The sequence below is a fragment of the Mustela nivalis genome (genome assembly GCF_964662115.1).
Source record: "Mustela nivalis genome assembly, chromosome: 7".
Classification (NCBI taxonomy): Eukaryota; Metazoa; Chordata; class Mammalia; order Carnivora; family Mustelidae; genus Mustela; species Mustela nivalis.
In genome coordinates, this window is record NC_139026.1 from 144,343,574 (window position 1) to 144,369,505 (window position 25,932).

Genomic DNA, 25,932 nt, shown 5'->3' on the forward strand with positions numbered 1-25,932 from the left:
TTGGGCGCTCAAACGCCTGAGCCACCCAGTCACTGTTTTTTTAATTGCACTCTGTTCTTAAGTGTACTCGGTGCAGAAGATCCTACTAGATGTTTCAAGGTGGGAACCAGAGAGCGGGGGCAGGTCTCTGTCACGTTTACTGTTTTACTGGGGGGAAGGAGCTGTGCGTGCCTCGGGAACACGGCTGAGGGCGGGCAGGGTCATCCGCCGACAAGTTGTGGGCGAGAGCCTGCAGTTAGAGGTTGACTCTCACACACCGTAGGAGTGAGGACAGGACTGAGAACGGGACCACGCGGGCTGAGCTTTGATGCAAGATGGGAAACAGTGGCATTTAGCCCCAGTCACGTGATGTGGTCCCCTGAAGTCCATCATCCCTTTCCTACCTTGACACTGACCTCAGTCGGGAGCCCCGACCTCGCTATAAATCACGCAGATCTGGAATCTGGTCGACGCGCAATGGAACTATCAATAGATGCCTCGGAGCAGATGGGCGGGGGCAGCCCGCGGGCTGCAGAGAATGGCCTCTGCTTTGCTTTCCCTCCCTGATGAGCTCCTTCCCGGGCGAGGGAGGAGCCCCCACCCCATGACCCCCGGCTGCGGGGGGCTCAGGAGAACTTCATGTAAGTGGCTTCACTTTCCCATTTTAAACATCTTGTGCTACTTCTTCGAAATGTCACACAGTTTAGACAAACACACGTCCGTCTGTCATGTGCCGAAGGGCATTCTGTAACTCAAGAGCAGCCGATGCCGGCAGGCTGGAGCTCAGAACCTAGGGTGGTCTGTCCTGTGTGGATGAGTTTCCTGACATATCAGACGCTTGTCACTTGGCAGAGCTGCACAGACGGTCTGTCCTGCTGGCACAGGGCTGGGAAGCCCCTGGAAATGAGCGCGTCCGACCTTGCATCAGATCATGTTCCCGTTGTTGCTGCCTACCTTCTGACGTCCCTCTATGCTGCGCCTGCCTCTCCACGGTTTTTCTTTGTCCCTGACGTTCTCATGATGGCCCAAGCCAATGAACTTATCTTGAAGTTCTTCCTAGATTTTTTTTTTTTTTGACAGAGAAAGAGAGAAAGAGAGGGCACAAACAGGGGGCAGCAAAGGCAGAGGGAGAAGCAGATTCCCCGCTGAGCAGGGAGCCCCATGCAGCTCTGGAACCCAGGACTCCAGGATCATGACCCAAGCCAAAGACAAACACTCAACTGACGGAGCCACCCGGGCATCCCTTGAAGTTCCTTCCGAACACGGGTTTCTTGTTGGGAGTTTTGGGCCCTTTGCCCTGTACTGTTTGCCATCTCTTTCTGAAATAATTTTTTATGAGAGCTGGTTCATTGACAAAGTCCCCATCTCATTCCTGGTCTCTTTTATCTTCAAACCATAATGGGATGTTTGGTCTATATAAAGGACTTTCCTAGAGCTAGCAAGTATACAAAAGCATCTTTAAAAATAGATTCTATTCTCCAGAAACATAAGATCACACATGATATTGTATATAAATACAGTTTGATAAATGTTATATGGTAAATTTGTTCTGAAAGCTCCCTGGAAAGACTGTTAACTTTCTCGAACTATTGGGAAGGCTTTTGTATTTTGAGTGTTTTATGTAGACTGGATTTCTAGCTGACCTGTATTTTCTTTATTAAAACCACTTTTAACTGAGAAAGAACTTAAGATCATATCATTGTGATCTTCTAAACTTCTAAACTTCATAAACTGAAGAACTTAAGATCACATTATGCAAGTGCTGAACTTAGAAATGGAAGTTCCAAAGATATTATTATTATCATTTAAAGATTTTATTTATAAAGATTTTATTTACAAAGCAAGAGAGCACAAGTGCAGAAAACGGTGGAGAGAGAAGGAAAAGCAGGCTCCCCACTGAGCAGAGAGCCTGATGTGGGGCTCAATCCCAAGACCCTGGGATCATGACCTAAGCTGAAGGCAGACCCTTAACGGACTGAGCCACCCAGGTGCCCCTCCAAAATTATTTTTACTAATGATAGTCTTTAAGATAAGTTTATGGCTTTCCGAGAGGATTTTGAAAAAAAAAACTAATACTAATCTATGTGTAGAAATGATTATAAGTTTGAAAGAGCAATTTATTTCACTTGATCGTTACTCCATAGAAGGAGAGGAATAAGGAAATGGAGGAAGAGGGAGGGACATACAGGCTGAATGTCCGAATTAGGACGTTGAAATATACTGATGCTTTAGATGAAAAGAGTTCACCCACAATTTTGTTTGGAAATGATTTTTAAATCAGATAATGTAAGATGTTTTTGTTCTAGAAAAATGGAAATTCATTTTTCTATTCTCAGGAAAATTATTTGTGGAACTTTTCACAGCATTGCTCATTGGTGAATTAACCAGATTAAGACCTCAGACTGACGTTCAGCAGGCCACGTCGGCTCACCTGAAGCACTGCTGGGGACTGCCCTGAGGCCGGCAGGGGGTAGACCGCTGCCTTGGAAGGACTTCTGTGGACATTGTAGACTTGCAGAAAGTTTGGGGGGTACAGGTGACATGGGGGCTTTATCTTCTCCTCAGGGTGCTTGGACAATAGGTTTCTGGGCCAGAATGTTGTGTTGTCATAGAGGGGAGAAGCTGAATGCCTGTTTGCAAACAAGTCCTTCCAGTGGAAATCAGAACCCTCCACACCCTGTCAACGAGGACCCCCTCCCCCCAACCCCCCCATCCCGCAACATGCACACACACACACACACACACCTTTCAGGCCACGCAGCCAGCACCGGTTCCGCACTGTGGAGACAAAATCATGGAAGGGGAATGGAGACCCCTGCCGACCCCCCACTGTGTCCTGGTCACCCCTGAAGATGGAGAAGAAGGGGAGACGGGGACAGGATTTGGTTATAAGCAGACATCAAGGTAACTGGGGAAAGATTCCCCCGAGATAGAAATGCAAAGCAGTTCACCAGCAAGTGCTGATATGCCTCACAGAGAAGATAAGGAGACAGCTAAGGAGGTGAGGACCCATGCTGGGGCGGTGATGAAAGGCAGATGAAAGGCAGAGGGTGGGTGTGGGTGGGGGGGGGGTGGGTCAGGATCTGGGTGAACAGGAAAAGCCGGGTGAGCAGCTCCCGGGATGAATGAGCAAGGCTGGAGGCCCCGGAGCGTCAGCTGGAACGAAGGATGCCCGGACAGAGACCCGATTGTGAAGCCTGGTGATGACTAAGCCGAGGAATTTGGACTCTTTCCATCAGCAGGGGAAGGCTCTAAGAAATCATTCTTCAACATTTTCGGGGAGCTATTCTCTATTATTTATTTATTTGTCAATCTCACTGCTGTTCACTCCTTGTTGGAAATTTGTAACCCGGAGAAACATGGAAAACGGCTGTTTAAGAAGAAAAAAGTGAATCTGGTCCCATAGGAAGAGAGGGGGTTGAAAGAAAAAAAACAAACGTCTGGAGACCAATGGGTGAGCCAGAGGCACCCACTGTGTTTCCATCGCCTGTAACCATCGTAAGAACAGACACAGAGATGAGACGTTAGGGCTTGGGGACCCACTGACTCTAGGACATAAACAAGAGAGAAAGAAGCAAAAGGGCTCTTACTTAGTGTTTCTTTTTGGTCGCGGGGGAGAAACTACTGTGCCTGGAAAGAGGACCAGAAAGACCCCACCAGCCAGCACTGCCCCTTTCCTCTTACCGTAGCATCCAGCGGTGTCTAGGAATACAACATAAGCCACGTATGGAATTTGAAATTTTCTAGTAGCCACATTAAAAAAAAAAAAAATTGAAGCAGAAAAGTCTTTATGTTAACAGTGTTTTATTTAACCCAATATCTCCAAAATGTTATCATTTTCACCTGGGATCAATATAAACAATTATTAGTGAGATGGTTTCCATTCTTTCCCTTTATGCTCAGTCTTGGAAATTCAGCGTGGGTTGTATACTGACAGCACATCTCGTTCCGTGGTGTGGCCATCCGGGATGTGCAGCTCTAAACTTTGAACTCATGCTGTCATGAATGGTTAACACCACCCACCAAGCGGTGGACTTAGGCATTCCAAGGGTTAATTATCTAGGTAGTGCCTGTGCAGCGATGCTGCCATACTTAGACTCTTGATTCATGAGAGGCCTTGAGAAGAGTTACAAGAAAACCTTTCTAGAACATGCTTCAGAAGAGTGTATTTCTATCATTTCCCAAATTCATGGCTGTTCGTGTGTCAAAAAAAAAAAATTTGTTTTTGAGAAAAGTTGCATATAGGGAGAATTACCTTAAGTAGTCATCCTTTGGCCCATTCAGAGGTCATTAACAGAAGTCCTTTGACGGAGAAGCAGCCTGTCGCCTGTCCCTTGCAGCTGACTTCCACTTGGACAGCCTGGTATTTAGAACAATCCAAACACAGCAGCAGTGAGTTTGCACATCTTTAGGCGGAGCACGTACTCTCCACGCCCTGCACACCATCGCCTACACCCAGCATCTCCTCATGTTCCCATTACCTGCTTGCCTCTGACAGCATTTCTGCTCTCGCTGTTCAAAATGGATGCCCGGGCGAAGTCAGACTAACAGCGAGCAGAAGACCAGCGCCCTGACACTTGGGTTCACTGGTTGACTGACTTTCGTGCAATTGCTTTGTGCCTTCAAACCATCAGCCCGGATTATTGTGCTCACCCTTACGACATTGTTAGTGGCATTTAATACACTCTACTCTGACTCCTTCTGGAGCTGAGGGACAAATTTTCTCTTGTCTTGGTACCGAAATAGTTGAGCTTCTCTAGAGCAGCTAATTAGAAGACTGAGAATCATTTCCTCTTCCATTTACATCTTGCAGAGGCTGCCAGAAAACTGATGGCCAGATTCTTATCCTACTTCTGCTAATGAACAGATAGGGCAATACTATTGTTGCTTTTTGTTAAACTCACTCTTGGCTGTAGCTTTTCCTTTCCAGACTTTTCTGTAGAAATTTATTTAGATAATTACTTAGTGTTTATTTTTTTTTGTTCTACTTTAATGTCAGTATTCTTTCTTTCTACCTACCTATCCATCTATCTAGCTATCATCTATCAACTCAACCCATCTACCGTGCCCCTCAAAGACAGTCCTTCTACCCCAATCCAGGCAGTTCCCATATTCTCTGCCTCTCTGATGCTGAGACACATCTGATTGGCCTAGAGCTGGCCGTTTGATTCAGGGCTGGGCCAGTGAGTCTTTCCCAACGATTCTTTGGATTTGGGGCTCAGACAAGTGTCTCACCAGTGCCTGAGTTTGTAATAGCAACACTCAGTGGTGATGGGGACAACAGAGTGGTATCAGCAATGGTGACACTGGAATGGCAACATAAGGGCACGACTAGTCGTAGTACCACTGTAGTGGTAACAGTACAACACAACGCTACAGCAGTATGGTTGACTCTTGAACAACAAGGGTGTGAACCACACTTTGTGGGTCCATGTGCATGTGGATATCTTTTTGATAAAGACAGAACTGTACGTGGATTTTCTCTTCCTTGTGATTTCCTTAATACCATTTTCTTTCCCTGAGCTTCTTTTAAGAATACAGCTTATAATACATATAACTTACAGAATAGTGTTAATCAACTGTTTATGGGATTGGTAAGGCTTATGGTCAACAGTAGGGTATTAGAAGTTAAGTTTTGGGGGAATTGAAAGTTACATAGATTTTCAGCTGCACGGGGGGGTTAGCACCCCTAACCCTGGCTTATTCAAGGAGCAACCATAGTTGTAACAGTAACACCAGAACAGCAATACGAGGGCAGTATAGTGACACTCCACATGTGCCAGCAGCCATGCTTTGCACCATGCAAAGGCAGCGTTTCGGAGAAAGAACGAATCTGAAACACTGGGGGATGATGAGTGGGAAGGAGCCCAAATGATGTTCGAGTGCAGGTTTGTTTGTTCCTGAGGCTTAGTGCAACCTCACTAGGGTGAAGTCGGTTGTTTAATTTTGGTTTGAACTCTGTGAGACACCCACTACCTTTTCCAGTGAAGGACTTCCTAGTAAAAACAGTTATAAGGAGGAGAAGGGCTCTGGGCCTTGCCACTTACGTGACAACGAACACACTATTTTTAAAGACAACTTAGGAAACATAGTGGAACAAAGAGATTTGGAAATACAATTAGTTTGGAAATTTTGTCAAGAGTAAATCAGAGAGGACCTTTCAAAACCTGTCACTGCTTTCAGACCAATACATGCTACAGATGAACCAAACTGACTGTAGAGTTCGGTGGGTGTTCTCAGTTCTGAAACACGAAGAATGGTGCATAAATGAAGCTCCTGTTATTAATGAAACAGATTCATAGACATGAACACTTCTTCCTTTTCTAAAGAATTCTTTGAGTGTCATTGACATACAATGTTACATTAGCTTCAGGTGTACAACACAACGATTTTTCAAGTCTCCACGGTGTTACGCTCACAAGTGTAGCTGCCGTGTGTCACTACACAACGCTATCACACACATCCTTACGCTGCACTTCTTGTTCCTACGACTTACTCATTCCACAATGGAAGCCCGTTTCTCCCGTCCCCCTTCACCCATTTTGCCCATCCCCCCTTATGGCAACCGCCAGTTTGTTCTCTGTGTTCATCCGTCTGATTATTCTGTTTGTTCATTCACTGGCTTTTTTAGATGCACATATGAGTTGATCTGGAATGGTTTTCACCTTCTCATTCTTAATCAAGGTTATGGCACAAGGAATGGTGTACACCGACTCCTCAGGAGGGCACTGTTTTGGAGCTCACTAAATCACTCCAACGGAGACAGTTTTCCCCTCCACTTCTGAACAGGTACATGTTCTTAACTGGGCACCAGGTGAAGCAGTTGGGTAGCATGGAGAGGATAATACTGTGTAAAAAAATAAACCACCAAAAAAAAAAAAATCCATCTTTTGTTTTTAGACATTAAAGATACAGTAATACAGTAAAATGCTCTCCATAGGAGAGACATGTACGAACTTACATGATTGAAATAGTAGATACAAACCAAAACATTTCATGGTCATACTTATTTTAAGATAAAAATTCACTGACGGAATGGCAAACAGAATTAGCTATATTGACTAAACTGTATAATAAATTATTTTCTCTTTTTTGGAAATTTGGATGAATTCTCAATAAGTTGAATGAATGCATCACACAGGCATGATATATAATTTTACTGTTCACTTTTCACGTATCACCAGAAATAATAACCACTGCACTTAATATTAAACCTATGTTGATTTTTATCTTTTCCTAATTTATTTTTTATCTTTTCTTAATTTATTGCTCTATTATCCCCATAATATTGGCTAAAATTAGAAGTAATTTTAATATTGTAATTAGAGTGACTTTAATACTACAATTTGATGATGTTTTCATGCGTCTCCTTATAGTACTGTACCACCAGAGAATGGAAGCGTCAGGGAGATGCCAAAACAATGAATGTCGTCCATCAGGTTAAAAAAAAAAAATACTCAAAATTCTAGAATAAAACAAAATCTATAATACTATACCTGGTTCTTGTGAATTTTGTGATCTACTTTGATTTTCAATTTCCAATTGTATTCCCAAAGGCTTCTCTTTCATCTGTTCAGTAAAGACTTCTAAAATAACTTCCTAGCATTCTTTTTCACCTGGCTTTTTCCTAATGAGTTTAACACCTATTGATATATATCTATACAATGTTTCAATAATTGAATAGGATATTTTAAATATAACCAAAACCATTACATTTTTTCTTCTCCGTTTATATATGCCATAAAATAGATTTAACACACTCACAAAATTGAACTAGTTATCTGACTCATAGGTTTACTGCCTTGATTTTTTTTTTTTTATTGTGGGAACAGAAATCTTAGAAAATGCTGGTAATACACTAAAGTTAACTCTATTTAAACATAGTTTCTCCAAGTCTGACTCCAGCCTTTTGTGTTAAATTACACACTTTCTGAATTTATATTCTTACCCAAGTCTGTGCTACCATACTAGAAAAAAATGGGTTTTTCTCCAAATGTCCCATCTTCCAATATTACTTTACCCTAGGATTCCTGTTGTCTTCAACAGAACTACTGAACCAATTAAAAATAATTACTTGAGACACAGAACCACAGTGTTAGACTCTAGGATGGTCTCACTTTCTCCTTCATATGTTATTTTTCCCTCCTGAGTCAAAATAAATATTCTGTTTGTTTTCTAGCCAAAGAATGGCAGATAGCTTGCAAATTTCCCATCATTAATAACTGGGTTAAAATGACACCTCAAAACACATGGGACATCCTTCAGAAAGTTTTCTTAAATTTCTCTTTTAAAATGTGATTTTTTATTGAGGTATAATTAATGTACAGTGCTGTATTAGTTTCAGATATACACCATGATCTGTACACTTCTCGTGCTCATCAAGGTAAGTGTACTCTTAGTACTTTTTATCTATTTTATCCATCCCCCAACCCACTTCCTCTCTGGTAATCATCAGTTTGAAAAATCATATGGTATTTGTCTTTCTCGGAGTTATTTCACCTAGTATTATACCCTCCAGATCCATCTCTGTCGTTGCAAATGGCAAGATTTCTTAAGAAAATTCAATGGACTGGGGTGCCTGGGTGGCTCAGTGGGTTAAAGCCTCTGCCTTTGGCTCAGGTCATGGTCCCAGGGTCCTGGGATTGAGCCCCACCTCGGGCTCTCTGCTCGGCGGGGAGCCTGCTTCATCTTCTCTCTGTACCTCCTCTCTTTCTGCCTGCCTTTCTATTTGTGATCTCTGTCAAATAAATAAATAAAATATTAAAAAAAAAGAAAATTCAATGGACTTTGAATTTTAACAATTATTTGTTGAACACTCATCATAGGTTAGACCTCTTCTTATAACTGGAACTGGGAAATGCATATTTTCCGTTTGTGCCCATGAAAATTTGCATTCTAATAGCTGCAGGCTTTTATAGAAGATACATTTTTTAAAGATTTTATTTATTTATTTATTTATTTATTTGACAGAGAGAGAGAGAGAGATCACAAGTAGGCAGAGAGGCAGGCAGAGAGAGAGGGGGAAGCCGGCTCTACGCTGAGCAGAGACCCCGATGTCGGGCTCGATCACAGGACTCTGAGATCATATCCTGAGCTGAAGGCAGAGGTTTAACCCACTGAGCCACCAAGGTGCCCCAAGATACATTTTTTTTTTTTATAGCCTTTTGGTCATTATGCTTTCATAATATTTCTCTCTCTCCTGGTAGATATGAAGGTTGTGAAGTCAAAACCCACTTTATACCCACCGCAGTTTCTGCCATTCAGTAGATATTAACAAATAGGTAATGGGCAAATAAAATGAATGGATCTATTACCCTAGCTCTTTTCTTACTATACAGCCTAAAAGACCCAAATATTCTGGAAAATTGCCATTGTGCATCTAATATGTGCTATTATTCTGCTTTCAACTTACTCTTCACTTCCATCCCCACTGTACTCTTTATTCATTTGATCCTCTATTTTTTGTTTTCTTAAATGCTAGGCCAATAATGAACAAGGCAGTACAAGATAGAAATGGATATAGCCTGATTGATTATTTCAAATTTTATCTTTTTATTTTTTAATTTTAATTCTAGATAGTTAACATACATTGTTATATTAGTTTCAGGTGTATAATATAGTGATTGAAAACTTTCATACATCACCCAGTGCTCATCATGACAAGTGAGTCCCTTAATCTCCATGACCTAGTTCACCTATCCCTCTACCCAGCTCCTCTCTGGTGACCATGAGTTTAGTATCTATTGCTAGGAGTCTGTTTCTTGGCTTTCCTCTCTCTTATTTTTTTTTCCCTTTGCTCATTTATCTTATTTCCTAAATTCCATATATGAGTGAAATCATATGGTATTTGTCTTTCTCTGACTTATTTTGCTTAGCAGTACACCCTCTAGTGCCATCCATGTCCTTGCAAATGGAAAGATATCATCGTATCATCCCTTTTTTTTGGCTGAGCAATATTCCATTGCATATATGTATGCCACGTCTTCTTTATCCATTCATTAATCATTGGACACCCTGGGCGGCTTCCATATCTTAGCTATTTTAAATAGTGCTGTTATGAACATAGGGTGCTAAAATTTCTTTCTTATTTGGGCTTCAGGATTTGGGAACACATCTTTGAATGAATAGGAAATAGACAAATTAGCAAGAAACTCTAGAGTAAGTTTAGAAGAGCTGATACATTTGTGTACCTATGTTGATACTTGTTATACTTCAAATATTAAATGTTTTTGATAGCTATGTTTCACTTCTTAGCTTTTCCACTGGTGGGAAACAGTTGACTCATATAAGAATATACGAAAAGCTACTTTTGGAGTCATTTCTTCTTTAAATCTTTTATTAATACCAACATGTGCAGCTGTTGTAAGCAATTATTTAAACTGGCTGCTCACTTATATTTTAGATCAAATAATTATAAGTTGTGTATTTCATAAAGGACTTGAAAATTTGCTACTTTATCTTATTTTCTCAAAAACTTAGTGATGAGGCAAGAAAAACAGGAATTAGTGGCCCATTTTGCAAAAGGGGTGGTTGAGAGACATTAAGAAAGTTGATCAGAGTCAACCCCAGTCTTCTGAGCACGAGGTTTAGGCACTTTCTCCTGAGTATAACTTTGTCCAAGTCACCTGTCATCAGCTGATTTGTATTTTAGGTGTGGGGGGGCAGTTGACCAGATGACTGAGGACCCCTAAGTCAGTATCTGGAATTTTTTCCTGGTCTGTATTCCTAGATCTAGAAACTGATTGATGAAGTAGAAATAACTCCCTTCTCAGAATGATTACGATTTCCTCCCGCAGGTGTGTTAGCCAGTCTGACTCAAAATGCTCAGGATGGCTGGCAGAACTGACAGACTGGATGTGAACACATGAACACAGCCTCTGGTGGTGGGCAGGCCCCCTAAAGACCTGTAACAGGAACTCAAAAATGACGCTGCAACCTCCAATCAAAACGTGTCCCTCGGGGGGCGCCTGGGTGGCTCAGTGGGTTAAGCTGCTGCCTTCGGCTCGGGTCATGATCTCAGGGTCCTGGGATCGAGTCCCGCATCGGGCTCTCTGCTCAGCAGGGAGCCTGCTTCCTTCTCTCTCTCTCTTTGCCTGCCTCTCAGTGTACTTGTGATTTCTGTCAAATAAATAAATAAAATCTTAAAAAAAAAAAAAAAAAGTGTCCCTCGGAAGCCTCAACATCCGACATCCCACGGATTAACTGCTCGCTAGTAAACCACATTACTAAGAAGTAGTGGAAAACCCTAGTAACTACAAGTAGATGAATCTCAGCTCCGGCCATGTGACACTGATAAAAACCAAAACAAGAGTTAGACTTGCTGAAGAGAAATACAAACCCCAAAGTGGTTTTATATCGGAGTATCTCACATTACTAACTGACAGTTTTGAAAAGCTCTATGTAAAGAGGCAATCGAAGAAAGGATGTAATTTAGTCCCATCTCTACAGAATTTGCTTTGACGTTCAAATAAAATCACTCATTCTTACGGTCTCCACAGCACACACATCCTACTTCACACACAGTCGGTGCTTAATAAATATTCTTTTAATTAAAGTTTTTATGTTAAAGCTCATATTTTAAAGTGAATTGTTGCAGGTTAGAGGGGAGGTTTTGTTACAGACTTCTTGCAGAAGCAAAGAATGGAGATAGAGAAAAATGGGTCTCTGGTTGAAATACGAAGAGAGAATTTTCTAAGGGTCATGTGTGGACCATGGGTCAGTATTTTAAGTGTTATTTTATGAATTACCTGGAGTAAGACAACTTTTTTTTTTTTTTTGAAAGACATAGAGTGTGAGTGGTGTTGGGGGAGAAGTAGCAGGAGAGGGAGAGAGAGAATCTTAAGCAGACTCCATGCTGAGTGTGGAACTGGATGCAGGGCTTGATCTCATGACCCTGAGATCATGATCTCAGCTGAAATCAAATGTCAGTTGCTTAACCAACTGAGCCACACCAGCATCCCAATGAGAACTTCTAATTCAGATTCTGTTGCCAATATTTTGTGTAAACTCAGTGAAGAAACACAACCTCCCTGTGCCCAAATGCCATCATCTGGAAAAGAAGAATAAGCAGATGTGAAGTAGAAGTACCCCCTAACTCTTTGTTGTTTCTTCAAGCTATTTTTAGATACAGGTCCCCTGATGCACACCTGTCCACCTCCAGCTCTAAGCTCTGGTTTGGGGTCAGGGGTTGAAGTGTCAACTGAAGAGGTGTCCTATGATGGTGTGTGAGTATATCTGAACATCTCTCACCACTAGTAGGACCCAAGGATGTCCTCTGGGAAAAGGGCCTCCTAAGCATGGAGAGATGCACACTCCAGTGACAATGGCCCGTTTCATTAAGGGCAAAGGGATCATTCTGAGCTCCTGTTCCCTGAATTTTATGAAAAGAACAGGCTGTATGTTAAAAAAAGTGAGTAGATGAAACAAAGTGAAGGTTTTGAGACACATCAGGGCACAAGTAACTTTTGACTTGGAACCACTCAAAAAGACAAGAATACAAAGGAGGAAAGGCTTTTCTCCTACTATTTTATCAGTGATCAACCTCTGCCAGATCCGTAATATTGTGGAGAATAGCATCAGCTAAAGGGGGAAAGCTTTCTTTGTGGTCACAAATAAGAGGTCCCCCAGAAGTTATATCGAAGGTGCCAAAATTCCTGTGTGAACAAGTGGGAATAAGAATATGGAATTCAAATATTGTTACAGAAGTCTGTGGAAGAATCCTGGGACCAGGTAAAACATGTTTCATGTTCCTATTTGTCTCCATCCCTCCAATTAGCTCTCAGGGCCTACAACTGTGTCGTTTACATAGAGCAGACACTCAGTAGTTTTAAAATGATGTTTCTTCTCTTTGAGTATAAACACATTTCTATTTTTAATCTAAAGGATAAAATGCTCACAAGTTATCAGAAGCAAATTTTTATTGCAAGAATAAAAAAAATGGTCTATACCTTTGGTGTGGGCAGGTGGAGGCAAGGTTCTTGGAACAAGTAATTTGGATTGTGGTCTTCAAATGTTATGAGTCAAGGGCTTATACTGCACACTCACAGGAAATTGGCTGGATGTGTCACTACTTAGGAGAAAAGGTTAATAGTTCTTGAATGATGAAATGTGATGTTTAAAAGTCTAAGCTTATTTTCCTACTCTTCAAAACCATACATTTTATCTGTATGTGGAAGGCTATGTAATGGGTGATATCTCTTCTTAATGGGACACATGACGGGTAGATGGATAGACAGATACACTAACACGATATTGAAGGGTTGGGGTGCCAATGTCACGGTGTAAGAACAGACTAGAGATGAGGGGTCTTGTCTGAGAGAAGATGAAGGCTGAATGAAAATATGATCAAAGTTTATAAATTTCATGAAAGCCCTTGCTAATGTTATCATGGACTTGTTAACCAAATTTCAGACTATTTGAACTATAGGGTTGTCTTTGAAGTTTGCTCGGAGTGATTTTAAGACAGATGAAAGGAAGTACTCTCGTAGAGTGATAAGGAAATTTATGGAAGTTTTATGAAGTCCCAGGATGAAAATACTGTATCAGTATTTTCAAGGGGAGTGACAGATCTGTATAAGATTTATTTATGGAAGCTTGGGGTATGTGTAAAACCTTTTAAGGTATTTTTAGTAATAGGTATATTTTCAAGGTAATAAGGTAATAGCACCATCTTTATAGCATTGTTTCCATTTTACTTTCTCGATCCTAATGTATGTGGAGAAAAGTTTACTTATTATAAGATGCTCAGACTCAGTGTAAAAATACTAAGATGCCAGCATTCAGTGCCCACTTAGACTACGATTTCTAAAATTCCTCCTTCCCGAAGAGATCAGTGTCCTCTAACTGGGGTCAGTGGAAAGTCCGTCTTTGCAGAGGCCTGACCGCTTACTGTCGGGACCGTCGGCTGCAGCCCCTGGGCGTCGGAGCAGTGCAGCCTCCTCCTTCCCTCGCGGTGGGCCGGGGACAAGCCGCTCCTGCTTCATTCTGTTCTTGGTGGTAGAATGCCATCGCGTGTGAACAACGGCTTCTTCACAACACATGCGTTTCCCACATGCATTTTGCCTCCAGATTTAGACCATTTGTGCAGAAATACCTTTCCTTCTGCCCTTGCCATCTGTCTGACTTGAAAAAGCCTTCTCTGAGGCTCCATCCCGAGCCGGGCGCAGCTCTGCCTCCGCGCGGGGCTCGGCCGTCCTCCCGCCACCGGGGAAGGCGCACGGGGTGACTTGCTCGTGCAGCCGCCGGCGCCCGGCCCACCCGCAGGCCTGGAAGGCTCCGCGCGAGGCCGCGTGGCGCGCTCGGGTCACCGCAGGCGCCGCGTGCCCGTCTCCACCCGCGGGGCCTCGTGCTTGAGGCCGCCCGGCTCGGCTCGGCCTCCTCCGACCCGGGGCTGGAGAACGTGCTCCGGTCCCTGCCGTGCCGGAGCCGCGGGCCGCGCCCCGAAGCGGAGAGCCCGCGGTGCGTCTGCAGGCCCGGCCAGCGGCCGTCCGGGGTCCGCGCTGCGGCTGGCCCGGCGCCGCCCCACGTGCCCGCGGAGGCCGGGCTGGCGTCGGCGTCGCGGCCCTGCTGCGGGCGCCTCCGAGGCGGGGCAGGGCTTCCGGCCGGCGCGGGGCGGGCACCGCCGCGGACAGCTGGCCTGACCCGGCCTCGCCTCCGGCCGCCGACCTCGGGCTCCCCGCGCTCCCGAGACCACGGCACGGCGGTGCCCGCGCCCGTCCGACGGCGCCCGGCCCCGAGAACGCAGGCGCCGGCCCGCGGGCAGCAGCGAGCGCGGGAGCCGTGCCCGCCCCCCGGCCTCGCGGTGACCCGGACCGCGCCCCGCCGCCCCGCCCTCCCCCCCCCCCCGCGGCCGTTTCCTGGTCTACCCCAGAGCGGGACACGACGGCGGAGGCCGCGCCCTGTTTCCGGGACACGTCCCCGCGGCCGGGCCTCGCAGCTCCGGGCCGGGCCGCCCGCTCCCGGGCGCGGGTCTCGCGGGGGTCGGGGTCGGGGTCGAGGTCGGGCGGCCGGCGCTGCCCTGCGGCCTCCGTGCACGTGAGTGAGCACGGCGCTGTTTGCAGTGACCTTCGGCGACGGGCAGCCGCGGGTCCGGCGGAGAAGCGGACGGCAAGCGGCCCGCGCAGAGGAGGCGCCGGCGGTGCGCGCGGCCCGGCAGGCGCGGCCCGAGCAGGCGCAGACCGGACCACGAACCGCCTCAGCGCGGCCCGAAGCGCTCTCTGCGGATTGGCTCCGTCGGCGTCACGTGCTCGGGGGGCGTGTCTAGGACGAGGAAGACGTCCCTACGACTTCCGGGGCATGGGAAGCAACGACTTCCGGGCTGTCGTCCCCGTGTGGATTCTTCGTCTCTTCCGAAGGGCCCAGCGTTTCCACGTGGCCCCGCCGTGCGCTTGCGCGATTTCACAGCAGCGCTGTCGCGTGTCGCCGCATTCCCAGAGTTCCCTTCTGCGACAGGCGGGACGACGGCTGCTCGGCTGCGGATGGACAGGGGTGCGGGCGTGCGTGTGTGTGCTTGTGCATATGTGTATGTGCGTGCGTGCGTGCGCGTGTGTGCGTGCGCGTGCTTGCGCATATGTGTGTGCACGTGCGTGTGTGCGGGCGTGCATGTGCATACGCGCGTGTGCTTATGTGTGTGCGTGTGCATCCATGTGTGCACGTGTGTGCATGTGCATACGTGTGTGCGCGCGTGCATGTGCGCGCGTGCGTGTGCATAGGCATGTGCACATGTGTGCGTGCACTTGTGTCCGTGCATGTGCAAGGCCACACACGTGTGTGCCTGTGTCTGTTTTTATTTTTTATTTTACTTATTTATTTACTCATTCCCGTGTCCGTATTTTGTTTTAGTTTACTTCCTCCGCGCGTGACAGCTCAGCGCCCGGTGCGGCGCCGCGTCTGCTTCGGCAGAGCCGCGTGTGCGCCCGAGAGCCCGCGCGGGTGGCTTTGGCGTTGGAAGCAAACGGCAGACAAGCTGCCGAGGCGCTTCCACGCGTCTTCCCGCGCGTGCTCCGCGTGTCCTCGGACGACCCCCGCCGCCGCAGCTCGCACGCGCCGGGCCCCGCGTCCCCCGCCCCGCGGTCGGAGTGCCCTGCCCACACCGGCGACCCCATCCGCGACGGCGCCCCGCGAAGGCCGGCTCGTCCGCACGCAGGGGGGACGCGCCGTCGTGAGGACACACGGCCGTGCACACTCGTGAGCGTGAGGACACACGGCCGTGCACACTCGTGAGCCCGAGAGCAGCGGCGGGGAGGGACGTTCCCAGCAGCGACCCCCGCGGAAAGCGCCCCGCGGGAGCCACCTCCGGGGTCTCCTCCCACAGCTTCCTGCCCTGGCGCCGGCGCGGGGTCTCCGCGGAGGAGCCGGTGCGGCCGTGGGGCTCCGTGGCCGCTCCGCCGCGCCTCCCCGAGCCGAGAGCAGCCCGGCCGCGCTCACGGGCGCTCGCTCCGTGTCCCCGCGCCGTAAAGCAGACGGAGGCCTGGGCCGGGTCCGCTGGCCGTGGTGTGCGGAGGGCTGACCCGAGCATGCCCCGTGCATCTGCTCGTCCCTCGCCCTCGGGAGACAGGTTGATCCCACATAGGCAAGATCCCATCCTTCCCTTTCCACTCTAGCTGTAGACAAGGGTTTTTTTTTTTAATGCCCAGAAGTTAATGGCTAACGAGGCTTAATCATACTCCTCCCGAGCCGCAGCTGTCTGTGTGCTGGGCGTGTGCAGTGCGGCGGTGCGCTTCCTAAGGCCCCAGGAAGATGCGCTCTGGTTTGCTTTAACACGAAGGAAGGAAGCCCCGTGTTTGTAGTCCACGGTTTGGGGCAGGGGGCTTGTGGGGTCGTTCGGTACCTCGTCTCCACACCACGCAGACCCTACACTTACCTTCCACCAAAGACTTGTCAGTTGCCTCTCCAGGGAGGGGAAGGCGCTCCCGTGCAGGGTTTCTCGCGGGGCGTTCAGTGAAACAGATGTGGCAGGAGGCAGTTAAAAGAGCAACTCCGCTCTCCTGCTGTCCCTTCACTGACGCTTCCATCCCCGGTGGGCAAGACTTCAGGCAAGGCCCATCATGAATCTTCTCACTTTGGGGGAGATAAATAGAGGTGAATGTATTCCGCTGGGCTCTTAAGGGAAGCAATCAATAGGATACATACAGAGAAGGAGGGGAAAGAGATACAGAGACAAAGAGACAGATTTATTACAGGCTCTGTCATTGAGAAGGTTGGTGTGTCCTCTGGAGAAGCAGGAGAGCCAGTGGTATCATTTGGCCCAAGTCCAAAGGCACTGATATCTGAGGCCCGAAGGTGGGTGCTCAAGCAGGGAAACTATTTGCCGATCTTCTGCTTTTGGTTCGATTCACGTCCTCGGGATGGGATGATGTTCTCTAGCATTGGGAAGTCTGCAGATTCAAATGCTGATCTTTTCCAGAAATGCCCTCACAGACACACACAGGCAAACCCCCAAAATAATGTCTTGCCGGTTACTGGGCATCCCTCAGTCCAGTCAAGTCGACACATAAAAGTAACCATCTCAGCCTTGATCATTGTCCCATGCAGTGACCACAGGGCATGATGGTGGGGGGATGGGGACCAATGGAAAGGGGAACCCTGGAACCTTCAGCCTTGATCTTGATTGCGGACTCTGACTCCACCAGGACATAGACCTTGATTATTTCCCCAGGTAGAGGAAGGAGGTTGAGGTGCTACCAAGGAGGTTGAGGTGCTACCAAGCTAGAGAAGCAGGAAAAGACAAATGTCTCTTACAACCTCGGCCATCAGTCTTTTCTGCATTTGTGCATTCGTTCACAGGAAGGAGACCTGGCAATGTGCTATCTGGGTCAAAGGTTTCTATGCATTTTGAAATTTTGTGATATTTCCAAATCTCTCTTACAAAAAGTTTATACTAGTTTACAACCCTACCAATGGTGCATGGAAGTTCTGATTTCTCTGCTCCCTCCAAACACTGGATTTCAAGGGAAATGTTTTTCAAGGGAAATGTTTTTACGAGAAATACCAAATTTCCTCAAGAAATTCCTAGTTGTAAGAGTCTAATCTTGCACTGTCTGTGATTTTATATATGTGACAAATGTGGTTTCTCTTAAAAAATAAACGATAACATTTTCAGAAAGAAGTACAGCTGTTAAGATGTTAGTAAATTTACTTTAAATCTTTCAGAAGATTCTAAGATTCTAAGTGTGTTCCATACTATCACATATGCATTCATAGCCTTCAAAAATATATCATTTTCCGTGTATGCATGTGTAATATGTGTGAGTGTGTAACACTGATGTGTGTGCGTGTATACAATTACATGTACATAAAGGATAGCAACCTAATTGAAGATTATTTTTTACTGTGGTGAGATAACTTGCCAGCTACTATAAAATGTATCAATACAGTATATGGCTGATCTACTTCAGCAAAGAGAAATGAGCTCAGTGAGATATGATGCCAGGCAAGGCATCTACACTGAAAGCTAGCCTGCAGTGTTTTATCGGGACTTCACCGAGGACAGCACATTACACATTTGACCTATGTTTCCTGAAGTTGTAGGTGTTAAAAAATGTATTAAAAATAATGAGGATGAAGGTTCATGATCTAAAAGTGTGAGACGGACTGGGGTTTCACAAAATTAAACAGATTTCCTTTCTGCAGGATGTCTATGTGCCTTACTCTACTCCCGAGAGTTTAATTTCCAAACAGAGACAATGATGGAAACATTTTCCCCGTTGATAAAGCCAATCTCTTTATCATTGGACTATATCTGTTCTGCGATAGCGTGTTAAAATTCCCAGTGTTAGAGTATTTTTAATACAAGAGTATTTGTCCTGTCCGTGCCCTGTTGAGGACCATAGCTGTGCTATTTTCCTGTGTGCGGATACCCTGCATCTGGGGTGTTCACTGTAACTGCTGTGTTCCCTACTTAAAGAAAACACTCACAGTGCTGGACTGACCAGAGATGCAAAGGGATTCATTAATTCCATTTAATTGGAATCCAAACAACTGATGTCCTCTTCTGACTTCTAGTTGTGCCTTTTGCTGACGTTTGTGACGTCTAGAACCAACTCTAACTTCACATTTGCATATTTATTAGTAATCTTAGAAGTCCTCTCCAATTAAGCAATTACTATGCAAATCTAATTTTAGCATCTTCTATTTCAGCCCAGTCTTCTAACATTATGAAATATTATCATTTCTCAAGGACATAAGCAGCTTCTACTCCTTCCCCTGTGGGATTTTTGGTGATGAGAATGGAAATTAATTATGGAATTTATTTATGTTATCTGCTTGCCTAAGTTGTGGGTTGATGTCTTTATATTTTGTCTATGGCTGGTGCATGTGGAACATGCTTCCCATCATGGTCACAGGGTCACTGAATACTTTTATCTTTCCAGTCTAAGCCCTTTGCCCATAAGATGTGTGTCTGCGGCACCCTGTACAAACCCCTCTCCTCCAATGTCTTATTCATCAGAGCTGTGGCATCTCCAGCCTCAGATGGGTGGATGTGTTGCACCTGGTAACATCTGTTAATGCTTGTTGAACAAATACTTGGATCATCATGGTGAAAGCTCTGCTTACCAGAACTACATTTTTCTTGGCTAAAGTGTGTTGTTTCTGAAAATGCAGTTCTAAATTCCGAGTGTAGCTAGAAATGAATTCCCTAGCTCATTATTTCTCCAACTTGGGTCATACAAACTTGAACTTAAAGAAAGTAAGAGTTCTCACAGACTCACCATGTTGATCTAAACAACTATGGTCTTAGTAAATATATATAAACTCCAAGCCCGCCATAAATACTTCATGCTTAGAAATCCAATAAAATGGAAACACACAAATTTATACTTGAGTATAAGATTTAAAACCAGTAAATTCCAATTAACATTACTTAATTTGGTCAATTAGTTTTGCTATTAAGAGAGTGTCATCATCGAGATAGAAGAACGATAACCTACTGAGGGAAAAGTCCTCTGATCTCAGCATGACTGGTGGTTGCTGTACGGTGCCTGAGACTCCCCTGCTTCCCCGTGTTCAGAATGGTGACACCTGAGCCCCTCGGTCATATTGCTGTATTGTTTTGATTTCGCTTTGTGGAAATATTTATGCCCTAGGTACACCTGAAAACACTTAATACACATAATAAACTTACATTATTATCAATGAGGCGAAATCACAGCCTTCAGAACTGCTGTCATTGAAACAATTCACAAAGCACATACACGAGTTTGAAAATCTTTCTGAAGCCTGAGGTGTTTGCTTTCTTCCCAGGCACAGTTTTGCCAAGTGCAAGTGTAAGAGTGTAAAATTATTAACTTAAAGTATGATGAGCAGCTCAGTTCATCAGAGCACTTGTGCCTTGAGTGTCATGATTACTTGAGATTTTCTGGGCATTTCAATAAATATGCCACATTCATTGTGTCTGTTGACAAATAATATTTTTACAGAATTTTCTATTATACAACACTTTTAAACAGATTTCCAAACATCAGTTGTTGTCTTTTTTTAAAAGATATTATTTATCTATTTATTGTTTAATAGAGAGAGAGCACAAGGGGAGGGCAGAGGGAGAGGGAGAGACAGAATCTCCAGCAGATGTCCCCGCTGGGCATGGAGCCCAATGCGGGGCTCCATCCCATGACCTTGAGATCATGACCTGAACTGAAACCAAGAGTCAAACACTTAACCAACTGAGCTACCTAGGTGCCCTTTGTTTTTTTTATCTGTAACAAAGGAACAACTCTGTCAACCCTTCAAAGTGGCTGTGAGTCATATAAAAGTTAAGTGAGATCATGTGCGCAAAGCACTTGGTAAGGGCCCAGTGCATCCAGGAGCCGAACAAGCGAGATTTCCCCTCCTTCCAGCAAGAGCATGGCCACCACCACCACCACTAACATTTGTTTCTCTTCTGCCAGTTCCTGCAGAGTCCTGCAGTGTTACCTGGTCCCATGCCACTGCCTTTATTCTGCAGACATGTGACAATACCAGGATCCTTTCTAAGAGGTGCTTCTGCTACTCAAGGGAGCAGAAGGCTGTGGGATCCAGAAGCACTAGGTGGCCTCCATGCTGAAGAGTGAGTCCTTGAGAAGAGCAGCTCAGTTCTCTGGGATGCCTGCATGTCCTTGCTCTTAGAGACCATGGGGATTTCTTCTTGTCCTTGCATATGCAGAACTTGAAAGAGTTTGAAGCAGAAAAACTGTGGGTAAATATAAAGCCTCCTTCTTCATGTCCCATCGAGCTCTCCTTCCTTCCATGCTGACAACATGGCAGAAAGAAGGGACAAGACACGTAGAATGGCGCACAGTCATGGTGGGGAACAAATTTACGAGTCTCCTCTAGACTCCCAAACTGGTTCGAAGACATTGAAGATGGAACTGTAGTTAGGCAAGATACGGCTTAAAATGTCAGGAGTGCACAGTCTAAAAATCAACATCTTCAACAATGGGTAACACTGAAGTTTCCCCTGCCAACCTTGAAAAGGAGACCAGGAAGCCTAGTGCTAAAATCCTAAGAAAAACCAAACATCGCCAATAAAGTATGCTATCGTGGAGGGAAGAAATAGTTGGAGGGATCAGGGAGCGAAGGTGGATTTCCCTGACTATATCTTATTTTATAGATTTGATTTCAGAACTGTGTATGTTTTCATAGAAGACAAAATTAACCCCAAATTTAAAAAGCGATCCCCAAATACCAAAAAGAACATAAAGGGGTCCTCAGCTCTTCAGTGATCACAGCCTCAGTGACAACATTGGTGTTATTATTTTTAAACTTTTATGTATTCATAGGTAGAATCAACAACAATAATTATGTATTCATTGGTAGAGACAAAAATGCAAGGATTTTAGGACAAAGAAAAAGAGATGATACAGATAAAAATAATTAAAATTTAAAACTCCATCATTACAAATGTAAATGAAACATATCCACATGTACTTATGATGTATTTTCTCTTTAAAAAAAAAAAAAAGGCATTTCTTAGCTCTGTCCCCTGAAAAAGTCTAGAAATACCATCTCCTCCAGAAACAATCAGCAATACCAGCATCCTAACTGTGATCTCTAAATACCATTTCCCACTAAAAGGAACCTGTTTTCCTTGGAGAAAGTGCTGTTCCCAGGAGTCAGCAGGAAGTGCCCACTGATCCTCGCTAGACCGGCTTCTTGTTCCAGAAAGGGAGAACTGTTTCTGAATGACTAGACTCGGGACCAAAAGAACCTGAAGCCAGCGTACAGGGATTCCATCAGCCCCAGAAGCAAATGCTGCCACGGATGGTGGCGGATCGCCAGGGTCCGTGAGAAAACGACACGGACACTAACTTCAGAACTGACACCACACAAGGACGGGGAACCGTCCCACGGCTTGTTTCAGACTAAACTAGTATTCGGAACTCTAGTAAACAGAACAGAGGAGGCGTTTATCACACTTCACCTGTGTGCTTCTGGGTAAAAAAATAATAATAATAATTTTAAAAATATATATATATATTTACAGTTGAGGAAAATTATTTGTAGAAGACATTCAGACAACAGAAGAGTCTAGAGCTAGAATGGCACAACTTTACAATCTGTAATGACACAAGCATCAGGGGAAGAGTCATCAGTGCGGCCAACACCATTAAGTGAGGAGCTGATACAGAAGGTGATACAGATGGGCTGACGGCCTGCGCTCACGACACTGAGGGGAAACATCCTCGGTGTTGGTGGGATGCTCTGAGTGGTCCACAACCGCCGTAGCATTCTTGCCCCAGAGCCATCCCCCCCCCGATTATCTCTACATCAGTGCTGTTCAGCAGACAGAGGAGATGGGCCCTTCCCTTTTCCAGCACATACCTCAAAATGGTTTTTTAAAAAAGAGGATTAATTTGGAGTATTTATTATATCACACAAGGTGTCCAAAATATTATAAATTCATAATCTTACCGATGGGACACTACTGATGAGATCTTTTGCATTCTTCTTTTCATACCAAGTCTTTGAAATCTGGTGTCTGTTTTATACTTACAAGATATCTTACTTTGGTTGCTAAATTTCCATTGGAAAAATGAAGTTTGTATTTGAATTTTATAAAATTTACAATTGAACAAGTAGATTCACATATCAAAGCTGTTCCAATCATACAAAGCTCTTCCGACAACTGAATGGTGTTTAAATTTACATTAATTTAAATTAAATTAAATGATGCTAAATTGAAAATTCTTTTCTTCATCCACAGAAGTTACACTTGGAGTGTTCAGCGACTGTACGTATGAGCGAGTGGCAGCTCTCTTGCACAGAAAGCTGTAGAACTTTCTATCACAACACAGAAGCATGCAAGGTTCCAAGGACGAGAGAGCACATCACAGGCGTGCAGAGTGTGAGAAACTCTACAGGATAAGGAATCCGATTTATCGCAAGTTAAAAAAATAAATAAATAAAAGGAGAGAGAACCAGAAGATTAAAGAGATTTAAGAGATTTGTCAGCCAAATGCAATGTTTGGAATGTGCTAGGTCCTGATTTTGACAAATCAGCCAGCCGTACACAGCCTGGCTTACACAGATACATATACACATGCGGGTATAAACAGATACTAACAACTAGGTGATTGGAATTATATATTTCAATGTAATACCTATTTAATGGAGTTGAGTTATTGCTAATTATTGTTATCGCTGATCCTGGTACCATAGTGATCCTTTAAGAGATAGGCCGGTTGGCAGAGACCCAGACTGAGGAGTTTACAAATGAAATGATACTGAGGAGAGAAGGAATGTGGGGGCTTTGTTGGTGAAACAAGTTGACCGTATGTTCATATTGCTGAAACTGGGGGATGCGGCTGTGGGGGTTACCGTAAAATCGGCCTCACGCCCAGTAATATTAATGCTGACAGTCTGGTCGGGTATAGTGGCGTGTGGTGACATGGGGGGTTCTGCTGTACAAGCAACATGAAATCATAGGACATCTTAGACTTGGTTTCCCATTTTTCCAGAAATGATGGTGAGCGAGGGGGGAGACACCAGGACATCCCTGATCCCTGGTGTCAGAGCCATGATCCCCATGCCCCAGGGCAGAGCTCAGCACCCCGACTTCCCATGAGGGCCTCCCCAGCAAGACACAAGGCTCATGAACCCTCACCCATGGGGTGGGGGAGGGCCGCGAGAGAGCACAGCTTGTGGCCAGAGTATTCGGGGATATATGAGATCGGGCATCTCCACGAGGAGTCACAGCTCAGGGCTCTTTGCTTCGGGTTTGCTGTTATCTGAACCTCTAGGCTGTCTTTCTCAGACTTGCGTGTGTGTTTCCTCTGCTGAGCCGGGCTGAGGATTCGTAAGGCTCCACCGAGAAAAAGGACTTGAAAAGTCTATGTATGCTCCTTACCTTAATTCCCCAATTAAAGGCAACGTCCGGGTTTGTTTACTACTACTGCAAGTGGGGATCAGTAAATCCAGCTGGATTAATGCCGATTACGGCCTTCATTGTTCCAGAAAACTCGATCTGGGCTATGGCTTCCCCTGCCATCAGTCTGAATTACATCCACTGTGTCAGCGCTATTTTAAGAGGATCAATGAAGGTTTATGAAGAAAAAAAGCCTTGTCACCTACTCCAAAACGGACCAAATTAATTAAGCTTTGGGAGCCAAATCTGAGGCACCTTTTAAATTTTGTTACTTTTTATGGGCCCGAGGCTGACACTGATTAGAACAAAAAGATGCACCTTTTCCGCTGAGCCCAGTAGATGTTTTTCAACAAGCAGGTATTCATAATTTAACATTCTGAGTTGCCAGAACGGGGTACCGGTGACATATTTCTTATAAAAACAAGAGCAACTCCCGCATGTGGCAGGAGTAGAAAACTGAAACTACCAGAAGTCACTGTAAGTGCGCCGTGTGAAGACCTTCTCCAGGTCCAAGAGGTGTTAAAACGGACAATCAACAGCTACCACTCCCAGTTCATAGGGACAATCTTCCCAGACTCGAAGTTCTCTAAGTCCCCAGTGAGAAGGCTTTCCTGCTCCCTGATGAAGAGGTCTGTCTCGTGGGTTTTTTGTTTGTTTGTTTGTTTGAAGATTTTATTTATTTATTTGAAAGAGAGAGAAAGAGAGAGCACAAGAGATCAGGAGGGGCAGAGGGAGAAGCAGATTCCCCACTGAGCACGGAGCCCAGCCCGGGGCCCAATTCCAGGACAGTGCGATCATGACCTGAGCGGAAGGCTTAAGCCACTTAAGCCACTTAAGTTACGGAGCCACCCAGAAGCCCTGTCCTGTGAGGCTTGGAGCTGTCTGGAGGAGCTGGCCAGGGAAATACTCCTGGGCCGGGCAAGAAAGCAGAATGTGTGTGTTTCTATTTCTTCATCTCACCTTTTGTGTCCCAAGATTCCCCTGTTGGCTGTTGGCCAGGCAGGGAAGTTGAAAGGGATGGACCCAGCCAGGATTGCACACCTACCAACCAGGATTGCACATCTACCAGCCAAGATTGCACACCTACCAACCAGGATTGCACATCTACCAACCAGGATTGCACACCTACCAACCAGGATCGCACACCTACCAACCAGGATCGCACACCTACCAACCAGGATTGCACACCTACCAACCAGGATCGCACACCTACCAGCCAGGATTGCACATCTACCAGCCAGGATTACACATCTACCAACCAGGATCGCACACCTACCAACCAGGATCACACACCTACCAGCCAGGATCGCACACCTACCGACCAGGATTGCACATCTACCAGCCAGGATTGCACATCTACCAACCAGGATTGCACATCTCCCAGGTTTGGGGCACTCAGACGGAGTTGCGAGCCATTCAATCCCTGGCGTTCCCGGGTCCCCGCGCGAGACTGGTGCCCTGATCAAATGCGACCGGCTTTGCGAGCTGTCTCTTAGCTACGCCGGCATCCACCCACCTGGTTCCCATTTCTGCCTTCCAGGATTTGTCCTGAGCCTTTACATGTTAGAGGCTAATCCGTGAGACCCATTCAAAATGGAACACGGATGTTTTCA